General features: G+C 44.2%; 1 protein-coding gene across 8 annotated transcripts in view; it reads right to left on the reverse strand.

Annotated features, from left to right (window-relative positions):
* Positions 1-16,242, reverse strand: part of AKAP9 (A-kinase anchoring protein 9) — a 354,940-nt gene that overhangs the window by 298,845 nt on the left and 39,853 nt on the right. The window lies entirely within an intron of this gene.

Genomic DNA, 16,242 nt, shown 5'->3' on the forward strand with positions numbered 1-16,242 from the left:
AGCACCCCAGCTGATATTTCCATTGACTCTCAGGTGCTGCCGCCGCCATAGCCTGTAAGGGATACTGGCAGTGAAGCCTTGTGGCTTTACAGCCGATTCCCTACTGAGCATTCGCGAAACAGGCTTCGCTTTCTAAATGGCCCGGTAGCGGAGGAGGGGGGGTTGAACTTTCGACATACCTCACCCCAGTGAGGTCTGACGGAAGTGGGGTCAGGTACCAGTCAAAAACAGGTACCCCCCCGAAATATGTGCCAAATGTGTCACTGGAGGGGGGGGGAGACAGATAAGAGTAGCTTCCACTTTTGAGTAAAACTCCGCTTTAAAACTAGCAAGACAAATCTATGCCTATGTGCACTTGTGCAGGGCTTTTTTTCTCAGAGAATAAGTGCAGGACCACCCCCTTTCTGAGTCACCCCTTTTACCTACCCCTACCCACATCATTTTGTGGCGATAAGCAATTTGTAAAATAGATCACCTGTAGCCAGTAAAAATAGAGCCCCTTCCAGAAATAGATCGCCCCCAACAACAATGGTCCACCGGAAACCACAGCTGACAGCTTTGTGATCCCCACACAGACTTGGAGCCCTGGGAACCACCAGTGCGGCCAAGCAGCCTGTGGACACTCCGCCTACAGCGGTCCGGATATGAATTGTAGCAGAGAGGCCCCCGTATGTCATATGTGCTTTCACACCCTGCGTTTGTGAGCTGCTCTATTTTATCTATCAAAACAGCATTTTTAAATCTTTACTACACTCAGATAGCGCTGCTGTGTTTTCTTGTCTGACTGCCATTCCAGAGCTGCTTCTACTCTGATAGCTGGCTGCTTATATCTGAGATGTAGATGATATGGACTGATGTATTACAAGGACATTTCCATGTTATGGACATTATTGTTTTTTTATTCAAATATATATTCACGAGTATCATTACCATTTGTTCTTTTTTTTTTTTTTATTTGTCATTGGGCTAAGTTCCACGTGTTTACCCTCTTTTCCCTTACCGCTCTCTGAGCGCCAATCCTCCTAGTTTAAAAGCTAATAAAAATATTATTATTATTATTATTAAAATCCTTTTCTAATATCCTCCTAGTTTAAAGGCTAACTCCACTTTCATGGGGAAAAAAATAGAAGAAAAAAAACAAAAAAACACAATAATAATATAGGATACACAATATAGTACAATATTATGTAATTGAATGTTGTTAAAAATGACCTTTCCTTTGCAATCTGTAGCTCTGTAATTTTCTGCAAAGTGCAATATGACTACCTGGAGGTGTTCTGTACACACAACGCCCCCCAGAAACATAAATTCCTACTTGTGCGATTGACTCACTGATTTTCCCAGAAGTCTACACTAAGATACAAATCAGATTTTTGGCATCCCCTGCAACAAAAATGTCATTTTTGGCAAGATACTCGCAATATGAAATAACGTCTAAAGCAGGCGTCTCCAAACTTTATAAACTAAGAGCCAGTTTAGGGTCCTTCAGACTTTAGGGGGGCCGGACTGTGGCCATTGGGAGTATAAAAGGTCCTGACATCAGTTGGAAAAAACATGTCCCATCTTTGGTGTCATTGGGAGGAATTGTACCCTATCATTGGTGTCATTGTGCCCCAATGTTGGTGTTGTTGGGAGGAATTGTGCCCCATCGTTGATGTCATTGGGAGCAATTGTGCCCTATCATTGGTGTCAATGGGAGGAATAGCGTCCCATCGTTGGTGTCATTGAAGGGAATTGTGCCTCATCATTGGTGTCATCGGTCCACAATGTTGGTGTTGTTGGGAGAAATTGTGCCCCATCGTTGATGTCATTGGGAGCAATTGTGCCCTATCATTGGTGTCAATGGGAGGAATAGTGCCCCATCGTGTGTGTCATTGAAGGGAATTGTGCCTCATCATTGGTGTCATCGGTCCACAATGTTGGTGTTGTTGGGAGAAATTGTGCCCCATCGTTGGTGTCATTGGGAGGAATTGTGCCCCATCATTGATGTCATTGGAAGGGATTGTCCCCCACTGCTGGTGTCATTGGAAGGAATTGTGCCACGAAAGGAACTGTATACCTTCATTGGTGTCAGTGGGGGGAATTATGGCCCATTGTTGGTAACAGTGGATGACCTGGTCCCCCAAGGGCCAGGTAATAAAACAAGCAAGGGGCCGCATCTGGCCCCCGAGCCTCTGTTTGGAGACCACTGGTCTATAGGGATGCAGACCCCACCACTTTCCTCATTAGAGCCCTGATTCTGTAGGAGCTGGTTGATAATTATGAAACCACTCCCATTAGACTCACTCAGCACAGGGGAACATTGGAACAAACAGCAATTTCTTTAGAATAACAAAAGGTAGGAATCTGCAACAAAGTTTGTTAAAATCCTTGGAGTGTACATAGATCACCCAGAGGGAAATGTTTTTTTGTTTTTCAACAAAAGTGGAGTTACGCTTTAACTTGTGATGTACCCGACTTTCTATTTGTAAGCTATCCTTATTGTTTGTGTATTTTATGTGCGGCCCAAGACAGTTCTCAACTTCCAATGTGGTCCAGGAAGGTCAGAAGGATGGACACCCCTGCGTTAGAAGAACCTGAAGGGACACAGGTGAAAACAAACTTAGAGCTGCTTACATGAGGCTTCCCATTGAGATACATTGCAGTCTGTTTTTGATCCATTCAATCACATGTCAAAATCAGACTGGCGTGTGAAAGGGGCCTTATAGCTTCCTATAAACAGCAGCTAAGGTGCAGACAGTACTTTCCTTGCAGATTACAGCTTCCCAAGAATTTAACGACACAATCAATTTAACCAAATGCCCAAGATGACATTTCTCCTGCAAAGCCCCATGCTAATCCTCCAAATCAAATTTAAAGCTTGGCTGAGGCTCTTTGTCCTGTGCCAAGATCTCATTTGGTGGAAGCACGCTCAAAGCGGTAAGTAGAAAAAAAAACTAGGAGTACGGTGCAAAGCACAACACTCCGATGAGCTATAACTCACACCATACAACAAACAGCAATGTACAGAAACCCAATGCAGACTATGAGCAATAACTGTCCATGGTTTCACCTAGCAGCAAAAATGGTCACTGGTTCGAATCCTGACCACGTCACCATCTGCCTGGAGTTTGCACGCTCTCCCTGTACCCGGTTTTCTCTGGGTGCTCCGGTTTCCTCCCACACTCGAAAATACATGCTGGTGGGTTAATCAGATCCTGTCTAAATTAGCCCCATTATATGTATGAATGTGTGTTAAGAACCTTGTAAGCTCCTTGAGGGTAGGGACTGATGTGAATGCACAATGTATATGTAAAACACTGCGTAAATTGATGGCACTATACAAGTACCTGAAATAAAAAAAACAAAAATAAAAAAAAATGGTTCCGACTGCTTAGAACTGATAAAAAGGAGAAATCTGCTCGCTACGAGTCACCACACTTTAATCGCTTTGTTTAAAGCTATCTGGTCATGAATTTATATTCTTCTTGAACGCATATCCTGTAAAAGAGAAGTGTACATACTTCTTATACAAAACATTTTAGTTAACCACTTCAGCTCCGCAAGATTCCCCCCCCCCCCATGACCAGAGCATTTTTTTGCTATTCAGCACTGCGCCACTTTAAAGTGGTTGTAAACCCTTACAGACCACTTTTACCAACAGGTAAGCCTAGATTAAGGCTTACCTGCAGGTGCAAGAAACCGTGTAGGTTTAGGAGATATTTGCAAAAGGCAGGCAACACTGTCTACGGCGCATGCGCCGTAGACAAAGGCATGCAGGCACACTGAGAATGCCACTGCTAACGGAGATCATGCTGTTAGTGGTGGCTCCCGCGCACATGTGACATCATTGCGGCTCCAGCCAGTCACAGCGCCGGAGCCGCAATACCCGGAAGTCACTCCGGGATAGATAGGGGCGTCGAAGGAGGAGAACGAGGGTCACTTCGGGGGCTTCCATCTCAGGTAAGTTATTCATTATGAGCTAGTATGCTACTGTGCATACTAGCTCATTAGGCCTTTGCCTTGCAGGGTGTTTTTTTTTTTTGGCTTTACTGACTTTTCACACAAATAGAACTTTCTTCGGTGGTATTTTTATTTTTTGCAACATAAATGAAAAAAAAAGACAGACAATTTTGAAAAAACACCAATAATTTTTTACTTTCTGCTAGAAGACATATAAAATAACAAAATGTTAAAAAATAAAATTTCTTCATAAATTGTGGCCAAAATGTAGAAAAAAAGAATCATCCCAATAAGTGTATATTGATTGGCTTGCGTGAAAGTTATAGTGCCTTCATACTATGATATATACACTGGAATTTTGACTTTTTTTTTTTTTTTTTTACTACTAATGGCGGCGCTCAATGATTTATAACGGGACTGCAATACTGTGGCGGACAATCTGACACCGGAGGGAGCTGACCAACCACCACTGGCATCAATAGTGACATTAATAATAATGTACGTATTTGGCAGTATTTGGTCATTTGCTGGTTATTTTAATCTGTGTTATTTATTCTATATTGTATTTTAATTGTATGGATGTTTTATTTGTAGTGTAGTTTTAAATTTTGTTCTTTGGTGTTAATGGCCGTTATTGGTAATTTTGACGTGTGTTTTAAAACTTCAGTAATTTTTTTTAATGTTCTATCTATTAAATCTTCTGCCCTTGTCGTTTTAACTTTGTATAGTAAATAAATCAATTCTGCCAGTAAATACCTTATACAGCCCACTTCCCGTTTCTTGTCAGGTCATTAGCCTAGGCTTATGACATCATGCTCAGCTCTCTCTCTTGTAAAAGTTTGCCAGGAAAGGAGGGGGGATAAGTCATAAGAGGGCCAATAAGAGCTGCAGAGCTGGAGGTGTGCCTTTCTAGGTCTGTGTAAATACAGGAAGTGAAAAGGCAGCAGCTTCAGCTGCCCACAGTTAAAATGGCTGTAGCCAGACTTCGTGGAGGGAGATTTCTGCAGCATATTTGGCAAGTATAGAATCATAGTATATATAAAATAATATGCAAAGTGGTTGGAGGGAAGCTTCAGAATGGCAAAGATGTTTTTATTACAAGTTATGTGTGCAGACTGCAGTTCTTCTTTAAGAGTGTGTGTGTCGTAATTATTTCCCTTTGGGATTAATAAAGTATTCTGTACGCTGACACTGTACTAATAATGGCACTGGCTGGGAAGGGGTTAACATCACGATTTGTACAGTGTGCTGCTTTTACTAATTGATCTCTCAGTTTCAGGGATGAGAAACTGACAGGTTGCCAACACAGAGCTCTGGGCTGTTGTACACAGCCGATTGGCAGGTCCCGGCTGTGAATCATTGGCTGGGACTTGCTGACAGGCTCCCACTCTGTACAATCACAGCAGGAGACAGGCAGGGGGCGCACATGCGCATGCCTTAGACCCGGAAGTAGGCAGCAACATACGGGTACATTGAGTTGCCTACAGGGCCCGCTCGTCCGCAGTACAGTGCAGGTGGGTGCTAAGTGGTTAATAATAATTGCCCGTTAATACCAAGAACAACTGACAATGAAGGGAACACCATAGTTGGCACATCTTCCATAGCACATCTGAGATCCTGTCTAGCAGCTCCACATAAGAAAAATGTAGACAGCTTTTGGCTGTTTGTCTAACTTGGCTGCAAACATAAGGTAAAATATAAATAAAATACAGAGCAAATGTTAACGTTTCAAATTTTATTTCAAAAAGTCTTAGGGCACATTAGGGGGCATTGCATCACCCTCCCCCCCCCCTTCACTGTCTGCATCATTCACCTCTTGAACCCCGAAACTGCATGCATTACACATGCTTGTGGGGCAGTTGCAGAGTTGCCCCATTCACTTGAATGGGTTGGATTCAGCAGGTGGTAGCGCCTGCTGAAAGCAACTGGGGGAAGAATTCCTGCAGCAGCAACACCCCCAACTGCTGCCACTGAAGCTAAGAGGAGGGAGGTTGGGGGGAGTGGTAAACCGTGGTTTAACTGATGGGTTTTAATGCCCCCTCAACTGCTAATGTGAACGAGCCCTTAAAGGAGTTGCAAACCCTCAAGGTTTTTCACCTTAATGCAATTTCAATAATTCTATGTATTAAGGTGAAAAACCTTCTGTGCTGCAGCAACTCTCCCCCAGAGCCCCTCTTTTACTTACTAGAACCCAATCTTTCCGGCCACGAGAATGGCTCCACGAGAATGGCTCCAGCTGTTTTTACTAGTAATGGCAGCGATCTGTGATTTTTAAAAAAAAAATTTTGTCTAGCTATTCGTGTACACACAGTCGGACTTTGACAGCAAAGGTCTGACAGAACTAATCCGTCGGACAAATCGATCGTGTGTGGGCTTCATCGGACCTTTGCTGTCGAAAAATCAGATGGACTTTAGATTTAGAACAGGTTTCAAATCTTTCCGACGGACTCGAGTCTAGTCGAAAAATCCGTTCGTCTGTATGCTAGCCTGACGGACAAAAACCGACGCTAGGGAAGCTATTGGCTACTGGCTATGAACTTCCTTATTCTAGTCCGGTTGTACGTCATCACGGTCGAATCCATCGGACTTTGGTGTGATTGTGTGTGGGCAAGTCCGTTCGTTCAGAAAAGTCAGTCGGGAAGACCATCAGACCTAATCTGTCGAAAAGTCCAGCCGTGTGTACACAGCATAGGTGACACTTTCTGGTGACCAGTGACACCAATACAGTGATCAGTGCTATAAAAATGCACTGATTACTGTATAAATAGCACTGGCAGGGAAGGGGTTAACACTAGTGTTGATCAAAGGGTTTGGTGCTCCCTAGGGAGATGCGTTCTAACTGTCAGGGGGATGGGCTCAGGTGAGTAGAGATTGGCAGATCCCCGTTCTGGCTCTCTGTGGAGCGGCCACACGCATCAGCTCCAGCATCACGCTTCCAACATACAACGCTGCCGGTTCGCACAGCCTGCCAACCTGTCGCATTACAACAGCGGCGGCTGGATGGCAAGCTGTTAAAGTATATCTCTGGGTCCCAGCTGGTGAGATTCACCGTTATGCTTTTTTAACTACTTTCCACCCGGCCAATGTATATATACGGCCGGATGGGAGCTCTCTCCTGACTGGACATTCAGGAACGCCCTTCAGAGGAGGGGGATAGTGTGCGTGCATGCCCACGCAGTGGCGCAATCCCGATGCGCTCGTGTCATCCGGACACGGCGCATCTCGGATCGGCAGGAGGGCTCTGTGATTTGCCCTCCTGATCACATGACGGCCGTGTCCAATGACAGCCGTCATGTGATGTAAACAAACAGCCGGTTTCTAGGCAATCCTCTCCTCACACGGAAGTCATCGCTGAGGAGAGGAGAGCGGATCGCTGCAGCCGGCTGGTGATCAGTGAGTATGAGCTGTTTTTTTATACAGCTTTATACACACTGATCACCAGTCTAGTGTAAAACACACATCCCCAAATAATAAAAACACATATCCCCCACATACGTCCCACTAAAATCACATGTCCCAATGATTATCTGCACACATCTGTACATGATCATTTGCGTACATATGTCCGTGATCACACAAACCAATTATTATACACTTAACAGATTTTTTTTTACCAAAAACATGTAGCAGAATACATTTTGGCTTAAATTTATGAAAAGTTCGATTTAATTGGATTTCTTTTAAAATAGAAAGAAGAAAATATTGTTTTTTTTTTTTCAAAATTTCTGCTCTTTTTTTCGCTTATATCGTAAAAAAAAAAAAATTGAGTCGTGAATAAATACCACCAAAATAAAGCTCTATTTGTGCAAACAAAATTATAAAAATGTCATACAGATGATAAACAGACCGTTTGTAGTTTACATCCGATCTGTTTTTTAACGGAAAAAAATAGAGCTTTGATTATTTAAAAAAAAAAAAAAATGTTGGCAGATGCAAATGTAAACTGATGTAAATGGATGATCATCCATTTACATCTGTTTTTTTTTTTTTACATAGAGATGCATTGATGTGCACTTTTCATCTGTCCGGGGGGTGGATGAAAAATGGATAAACGGTCAGCATGTGTGAAGGGGGCCTTATAGAAGCATTGGTGGCGACTGTTGCCAAAATAGAAAGTGATGGGAAATCCAAAATTTTAGCTGTCCCCAAAAGGTGAGGGGAAATCTTCCAAGGTGGACACCTGCTTCGGGGACAATTGTCTAAGAGAGGAATTCCCCTCATTAAGAGACAGGGTGTAAGACCCCTTTCACACCGAGCCGCTGGGGCATCGGCAGTAAAGCTTTACCGTAGTTTAAGCAGCGTTATTCGGCTGCTAGCAGGGAGGTTTTAACCCCCCGCTTGCGGGTGAAAAGGGGTTAAATCTGCCCGCAAAACGCAGCCAGAGTGGCGTTTTGCCGGTGGTATCGCAGTGCTGTCCCATTGATTTCAATGGGGAGGAGTGGTGAGTTCACCACTCCAAAGAAGCGGCTGGAAGGACTTTTTTGTGTGTTTTGGGGATATTTATTATAGCAAAAGTAAAAAAAAATATTGCTTTGTTTATTCAAAATTGGCGTTTTTTTTGTTTATAGCGCAAAAAAAAAAAAACTGCAGAGGTAATCAAATACCACCAAAAGAAAGCTCTATTTGTGGGGAAAAAAGGACGCCCATTTTGTTTGGGTGGAACGTCACACGACCGCGCAATTGTTAGTTAAAGCGACGCAGTGCCGTAACCCAAAAAGTGCTCTGGTCAGGAAGGACGTAAATTCTTCCGGGGCTGAAGTGGTTTAAGCTGGCCATAGATAGATCGAAATTCAGTTGGTTCAGCCAAACATATTTCAATCCATGATGGGCAGGCTGGTTACACTGAAGACAATAAATAAAAATAAAAATAAAAATCGAGCAACTAGCAGCTATAGGCACAAGTAGTGATCATTGTATTCTGATGGTTGGGAAACCTCCCCCTGTTAAGATACAATAGCTCAGCGGAAGGGAGGGATTCCCCCATCAACACGGACTGTGTTGATGGGGGAATTGAGCAATTTTCTGTTTCCGAATTTTTTTTTCTATCATACGAGAATTTTCGTGACTTTATTTAGCTATTCAATTTCTACTTGCGATTATTAACCGAAAATAGTCGTGCGATCGGTCGTACGATATTCGGATCATGTGTACGGGGCATAAGGCTCATAAGCATCTACAACTTCTAAGGTCCTTAGAGAGCTCCTTCAATCTTTGACACCACATAAGTCAATAAAAAAAACGACTCAGGCCCTAAATATCTAAAGTTTAACTAAAACACGTTTCACCTGCATAGTACCCAATGAGATTCCACTAATTGGCGCATGTGACGGACTGCCTGGCACCCAGCATGGGTGCCTCCATTAAGATACTGCTTCTTCCACTCTGGAACCAGGAATCTTGTGTATTACAGCTGAGCATTGCACCCAAGAACTAGACAACACTAGCTTAGGTGCAAAGTGGAAAGGACATTATTGTAAGCTCACACAGACTATACACCACACAAAATCAGGTAAGACCTGATCACATTATCCTAAACAATGCAAACAGTAACAAGTAATATCAGTACATCTAAGGAACAGCTAACATAAACCAACACATAAACATCCCACAGTGGTTTAGTAACACAGTAAAGAGGACACAGTACTAATCACATCTCCAAGAGATGAGCAGACATACAGCAACAATAGGTGACTCAATTAGCAATGGGAATTCACACCTAGAAGGCACACAATGGGGAAAGTATACCAGGAGACACCTTAGTAAACAGATTATAGCAGGAGAACGCAGCATCAGGTTGTTTTGAGCTGATTATGTTAACATCTGCTCTGAGTCTGGTGGGGGTGTTGAACCAGTCAATGCTGATTTGGGCATAGTGGCCCCAAATCTGTATCCAGGGTCCTCCAGTTGCAAGAATCTGTGTGTTTTGGGGATACATGGACCCAAATCTGAAGCAAAACCACCCTTAAAAGGTCCCCCGGGCACACACCTCCCAAAGAATAGAGCCCCCTTAAAAGCCAGGGCCCATAGTCAGCAGGCAAGAGGCTAACCTGCAGTCCCCTCCCAAAGCCCCTGTCCCAGTTGGGTCTGTCGCAGCACCTAATCCGGAATATAAAATTTTTAATTTCACAGAAAAAAAATAATGAAAAGGCGAGCCAAGACCATACACCTTTCCCACCCCCATTCCCAGCCCCTGGCTGTATTTACCTTTGTGGGCGATGAGCTGTCAGTGCCCATAAAGCCAGAGTAGCGGTCCAGGGATTTAAAATCCCACACTTCTCCCTCTTCTTTCTACAGCACTACTTATGGGATGGATCAAAGCGATTTTCTGTGCCGGAGCTGACCAATTACAAATCACTTTGATCTGTCCTGAAGGCGCTGCAGAAAGAAGAGGGAGGAGAGCAGAGATTTTAAATGCCTGGACTGCCGAACAGCTCATCACTCATGGAGGCAAGTAAAGTAGGGACCGAGAAGGTTGGGGGGGGGGGGGGATGCTTTGAGGCTGTAGGGTGTTAGTTTTCAGAGGTTAATAAATTGCTTTTTATTGTTCCCCATGAAAAAAAATAAAAAACAGCATTTACCACTTGCAATATGGGGAGAGCACCACTGCAAGAGTCGTTTCCCCGGAACCCAGCTTTAAAACAAACAATGGCAAAATAATTAAAAAGTTTAAGCCCAAACCTGAGCCAATTGTTAAACGATGAAAATGAAAGTATGAATAACTAACAATACGCTACCTTGTAACAAAACATGATGGTCCGTGCGTGGGAACTGTTCTCATGTGCGAAGTCAGGAACCGGACCTAACCTGGTGGATTCCAGGTGACTTGTGACAGCGCAGCTTATGTGATTTACTGCAGAGCTGAGATTTACGCTTACAAATCCTGTTACTCTATGATAATCTTAAAGTAGCTGCAGCCTGGTCACACTGTGACTGTTAATTAGACTTTCCAGGGACAGTATGAAAAGTCAAAAGAAGATTAGGTGCATGAAAAGTCCAGGGAGGATTATCTAGCACAAAAACACACAAAACTTTTTATTATAACTATTATCATAAAACTATAACTAAAATCATTATTTAAAAAAATGGCCCTTCAAGGCCGTTGTTAGGTGGATGTGATGTCAGAAGTCGCTCCAGTCCTCCAAGGGCACAGAGTCGAGTGGGGGGCATCATACCCTCACTCGTCTTCCTGCCCATCACTCCACTCCAGGGAATCGGATTGTTTCCCCCTTTACCAACAGCTCCAGTAAGTGGGGAAAAGACCGGGAACCAGTGGGGAGGGGGGGCACCTCTCCCGCTGCCTATAAAAGTAACCCCATGGCGAATACGCCACCAGGAGGACCACTTTCAGATGCCAAATCGCCCACTGTATAAAAAAAAATTGTGGGGTTATGGCAGTTACCTGCTGCCATAAAAACAGGGATGAACGGCTGCGCTAGATATGGTGATAACATAAAATTATATAGCAACTGGAATATAGGTATACATAAAATGTTTGTGCATAAGCACACAATAGTAAAACATTTGTTAACCACCTCAATACCGGGCACTTAAACACCTTCCTGCCCAGACCAATTTTGAGCTTTCAGCGCTGTCGCACTTTGAATGACAATTGCGCGGTCATGCTACACTGTACCCAAATGGAATTTTTATAATTTTTTTTCCCACAAATAGAGCTTTCTTTTGGTAGTATTTGATCACCTCTATGGTTTTTATTTTTTGCTAAACAAATAAAAAAATACCGAAAATTTTGAAGAAAAATATGTTTTTTTTTTTGTTTCAGTTTCAAAACTTTGTAAATAAGTAAGTTTTCTCCTTCACTGATGGGCACTGATGGGCAATGATAAGGCAGCACTGATGGGCACCGATGAGGTTGCACCAATGAAGTGGCACTGATGAGGTGGCACTGATAGGTGGCACAAATTGGCATGGATGGGTATGGATAGGTGGTACAGGTGGGCATGGATGGGTGGCACAGATGGGCATGGATGGGCGGCACAGATGGGCACTGATAGGCGGCATTGTATTATAATATGCTGTACTAATGGATGCCAATCAGTGCCAAACAATAATGCATGCCAATCAGTGATGCCCATTGTGGGCACTGATTGGCATCCATTGTGGCACTGACTGGAATCCCTGGTGGTCTAGGGTGGCATACCTTGTCCTGGGCATCCCTGGTGGTCTGGTGGCATCCCTGGCGGTCCAGTGTGGGCATCCTCGGGGGGGGGGGGCTGCATTGATAATCGATCAGCACAGACTCCCCCCCCCCCATCAGAGGAGCAGCCGATCGGCTCTCCTCTACTCACGTCTGACAGACGCGAGTGAGGAAAAGCCGATCACCAGCTCTTCCTATTTACACTGTGATCAGCCGTGATTGGACATGGCTGATCACGTGGTAAAGAGTCTCCGTCGGAGACTCTTTACCGAGATCGTAGTTGCAGGGTGTCAGACTGACACCCCGCAACAACAATCGCCGCAATGCGCGCCCCCGGGGGCGCGCAGCGGCTCAAAATCCTGATCACGTCATATGATGTCCGGTCAGGTTTTTGAAACCACTTTGCCGCCGTGTATCTGTTATAGGGCGGGTGGCAAGTGGTTAAAACATAATGTCCATGAATGATCTGAGATCTTGTATGATTAGCACCTGGAGGCAGCTCCCTATGAGTAAAGCGATGGGCTCTGTGTAGAAATGGGAACAGAGGGGCGCCAGACTGAGTGCAGTATAAATCATAGAGAGTAAAACCTTGGATTGCGAGCATAATTAGTTCCGGAAACATGCTTGTAATCCAAAGTACTCGTATATCAAAGAGAATTTCCCCATAAGAAATAATGGAAACTCAAATGATTGGTTCCACAACCATTTATTCATAAATCATTCAGTTTATAGTCCATATAAAAAAAGATTATAGCAATGTGATAGGTTGTGCAAACATAAAATGTCCATCCACAAATGGAAGCTTCCGCAAGGGGATTAGAAGTAAAATCCATCAGGAGCTACAGAGTATCAGGCTGGGTTCACACTGCTGCGATGAGGGAACGCTGCAAATCTACTGCGGGTTCCCGCATCGCATGCCTCCCGGCGGCAGTTCACACTGCCCTATGCGAACTGCTGGGAGGGTCAGTGAAAAGTTAATGACACCCCAAATCAGTTCGCATATCGCAGTTTGATCTGCAAACTCGGACAGGAATCGGATCGCATGGTGTGAACACCCATGCGATCCAATTCTGTTGCGGACCAAAAAAAGGGTCCTGTACGATTTTGGGCCGGATGCGATGCGAATTCAGCCATACTATCTGTATGGCTGAAATCGCATCGCACAGAGATCGCATGTGATTTGCACTGCTGTGCGGTGCAAATCACATCCGGGTCTCCTAGCCGCAGCGGTGTGAACCCAGCCTAAAAGAGAAGAGAGGCACCTCTAAGTGTAGCAAAATGGTTACATGTAATGAAGGTACAACATCCAGACTCTATTATATGTGATTCTGGGGGCCGGCTTCCTTGCATTAACCAAGGTAGATACCACTGAACTTACATTTCTTCGGAATGTGGGTCTCAATAGCCAAACTATTAAGTGTTTGTAAGGTAGGATGGAATACTGGACCTTGTGAGAGAAGGTCTGGACATGGTTGATGATTAAAACAGGCTCATCGAAGAATGCAGGCTTCCGGGGTAAAGCTGTCCACGTAGACCGTCCTCTGCAAAACTGACCTGCAAAACGCACTCAAACCAAGTTACTCTCAATCCAAGGTTTTACTGTATTTAAATAAAAACAAGTAGTAACTCACAGGTTAAATTAGATGAAGCCAGGGATAGTGATCTTACACATGATGTGGCTGGAAACATTGGCCACTCACCTGGTTCTCCTAGTGCTCTCAATAAATAATCTTTTTTTATGCCTAAACCCCCCGATCCAGCCCCAACAAAAGAAAAATTTCGCCCCTACCATTCCACCTAATCCTTTTACCATCTTCAAAGATTTGAACAAATTCATCCAAAATATTACGCTCAAGAGACACCTTAGTTCACAGGTCAACGAACACAAAGATACCATGGTTGCCAAAGTCGACACCATCCCAGTGACTGATACCATACTCAATACCTTCATATAAATACGAGCCTTGAGCAATTTAATAGAACTATGGGAGGATTGTGATAATATGGAGCAAATTCTTGGATTCCAACAACCAGCCCATTCTCAACCTATTAAACATACATCCTACAAGCCTAAATCGGTTTTCAACCCCACACATAACAAAGGCCCCTACATAGAATTGTTTTATCAGGTGGTATATTCAGAACTTCTGAATATATGTAAAAACTTCAAACCCACACATAATAAAGCCAATCTCACCCCTCAAGAATGTCTAGCTATAAATAATTTAAGTAAGAACAAACAAATAATTATCAGACTAGCAGACAAAGGTGGTGGCATAGCCATTCAAGACCGAGCCACCTATCTTGATGAATCGCACCACCTACTTTCTGATCGTAGCGCATATACAAAACTAAAAATTGATCCTTTACCAGATTTCACCAAGGAATCCAAGAGTTTGGATTATCATGGCTTCATTTGAGGAAGTCCTTTCTAAAGCTGAAGCCTCCTTCTTCCATATATAATATTACAATGTACAGTACTTCTACCACCTTCCAAAAAAGGTACACAAGAACTTTGAGAATCCTCCTGGATGTCCCATGGAGAGTATTACCACCAGTTATTCTCTCTACATTGATCAATTCCTCCAACCTCTGGCCCGGGCCTCCCCTCATATCTGGGACGGTACCCATCTCCTAGAGTTATTACAACCATATACTTTGGAACCAAACATATCTGTGGGTAACTTTGGATGTGTGTTCATTGTACACCTCAAACCCACATGAGGTTAGACTACAGGCGGTTTTGCATTTTTTTTTATCTGAGGACAGCGACATCAATTCCAGACAGTCACAGTTTATTCTGTCAGCGACCAGATTCTGTCTGGAACATAATTACTTCAATTCTGGAGGATGATTATTACCTTCAGCAGACTGGGACTGCTATGGGGCAAATTTTGCCCCTAGTCATGCAAATCTCACAATGGGTCTAAGCAAGACTAAGTGCATATGGGAACAAAACCCATTTGCAGCTCACTTGGTCTTCTATGGGTGCTACATCAATGATATTATCATCATTTGGGATGGTTCTCTTCATACTGGAAAGAAATTTCTATCACACTGCAACTCCAACACCTTTGGTCTTTCTTTTACCTTGGAAATAAATACCACCGCTCTTTGTTTTTTGGACTTGGAACTCAGTCAACCAGAGTCCATGATTATAGCTAAAAGATACACCAAGCCCACATCAGGAAACTTTTAAATTTCACCAGCTGTCACCATCCGAGGTCGGTCAAAAATGTCCCCAAAAGTCAATTGTGACTGTTACGGCACAATTGTACTAGGCTAGAGGATTATAATGCACAAAGTGTTCATCTCAAAACGGAAATTTATAGAGTGAGGCTACCCTCCAGACCTCATTGATCAGGCTCATATATTCACAACTCAATATCACAATAAACACTGGAAAAAGGAGAGCGGCAAAGTGGTTTCATAATCCTGACCGGACGTCATATGACGTGATCAGGATTATGAGCCGCTGCGCGCCCCCGGGGGCGCGCATCGCGGCGATCGTTGTTGCGGGGTGTCAGTCTGACACCCGGCAACTACGATCTCGGTAAAGAGTCTCCGACGGAGACTCTTTACCACGTGATCAGCCGTGTCCAATCACGGCTGATCACAGTGTAAATAGGAAAAGCCGGTGATCGGCTTTTCCTCACTCGCGTCTGTCAGACGCGAGTAGAGGAGAGCCGATCAGCTGCTCCTCTGACAGGGGGGGGTCTGTGCTGATCGATTATCAGCACAGCCCCCCCCGAGGATGCCCACACTGGACCACCAGGGACGCCACTAGACCACCAGGGATGCCAAGGACAAAGGTATGCCACCCTAGACCACCAGGGATTGCAATCAGTGCCACAATGGATGCCAATCAGTGCCCATAATGGATGCCAATCAGTGCCCACAATGGGCATCACTGATTGGCATGCATTATTGATTGGCACTGATTGGCATCCATTAGTATAATATATTATAATACAATGGCGCCTATCAGTTCCCATCTGTGCCGCCTATCAGTGCCTACCCATGCCCACCTGTGCCGCCTACCCATGCCCACCTGTGCCGCCTACCCATGCCCACCTGTGCCGCCTAACCCATGCCCACCTGTGCCGCCTAACCCATGCCCACCTGTGCCACCTATCCATGCCCAT

Source organism: Lithobates pipiens, unplaced genomic scaffold (assembly GCF_037356315.1).
Source record: "Lithobates pipiens isolate NorthernLeopardFrog02 unplaced genomic scaffold, aLitPip1_a1.2 Scaffold_19, whole genome shotgun sequence".
NCBI classification, from domain to species: domain Eukaryota; kingdom Metazoa; phylum Chordata; class Amphibia; order Anura; family Ranidae; genus Lithobates; species Lithobates pipiens.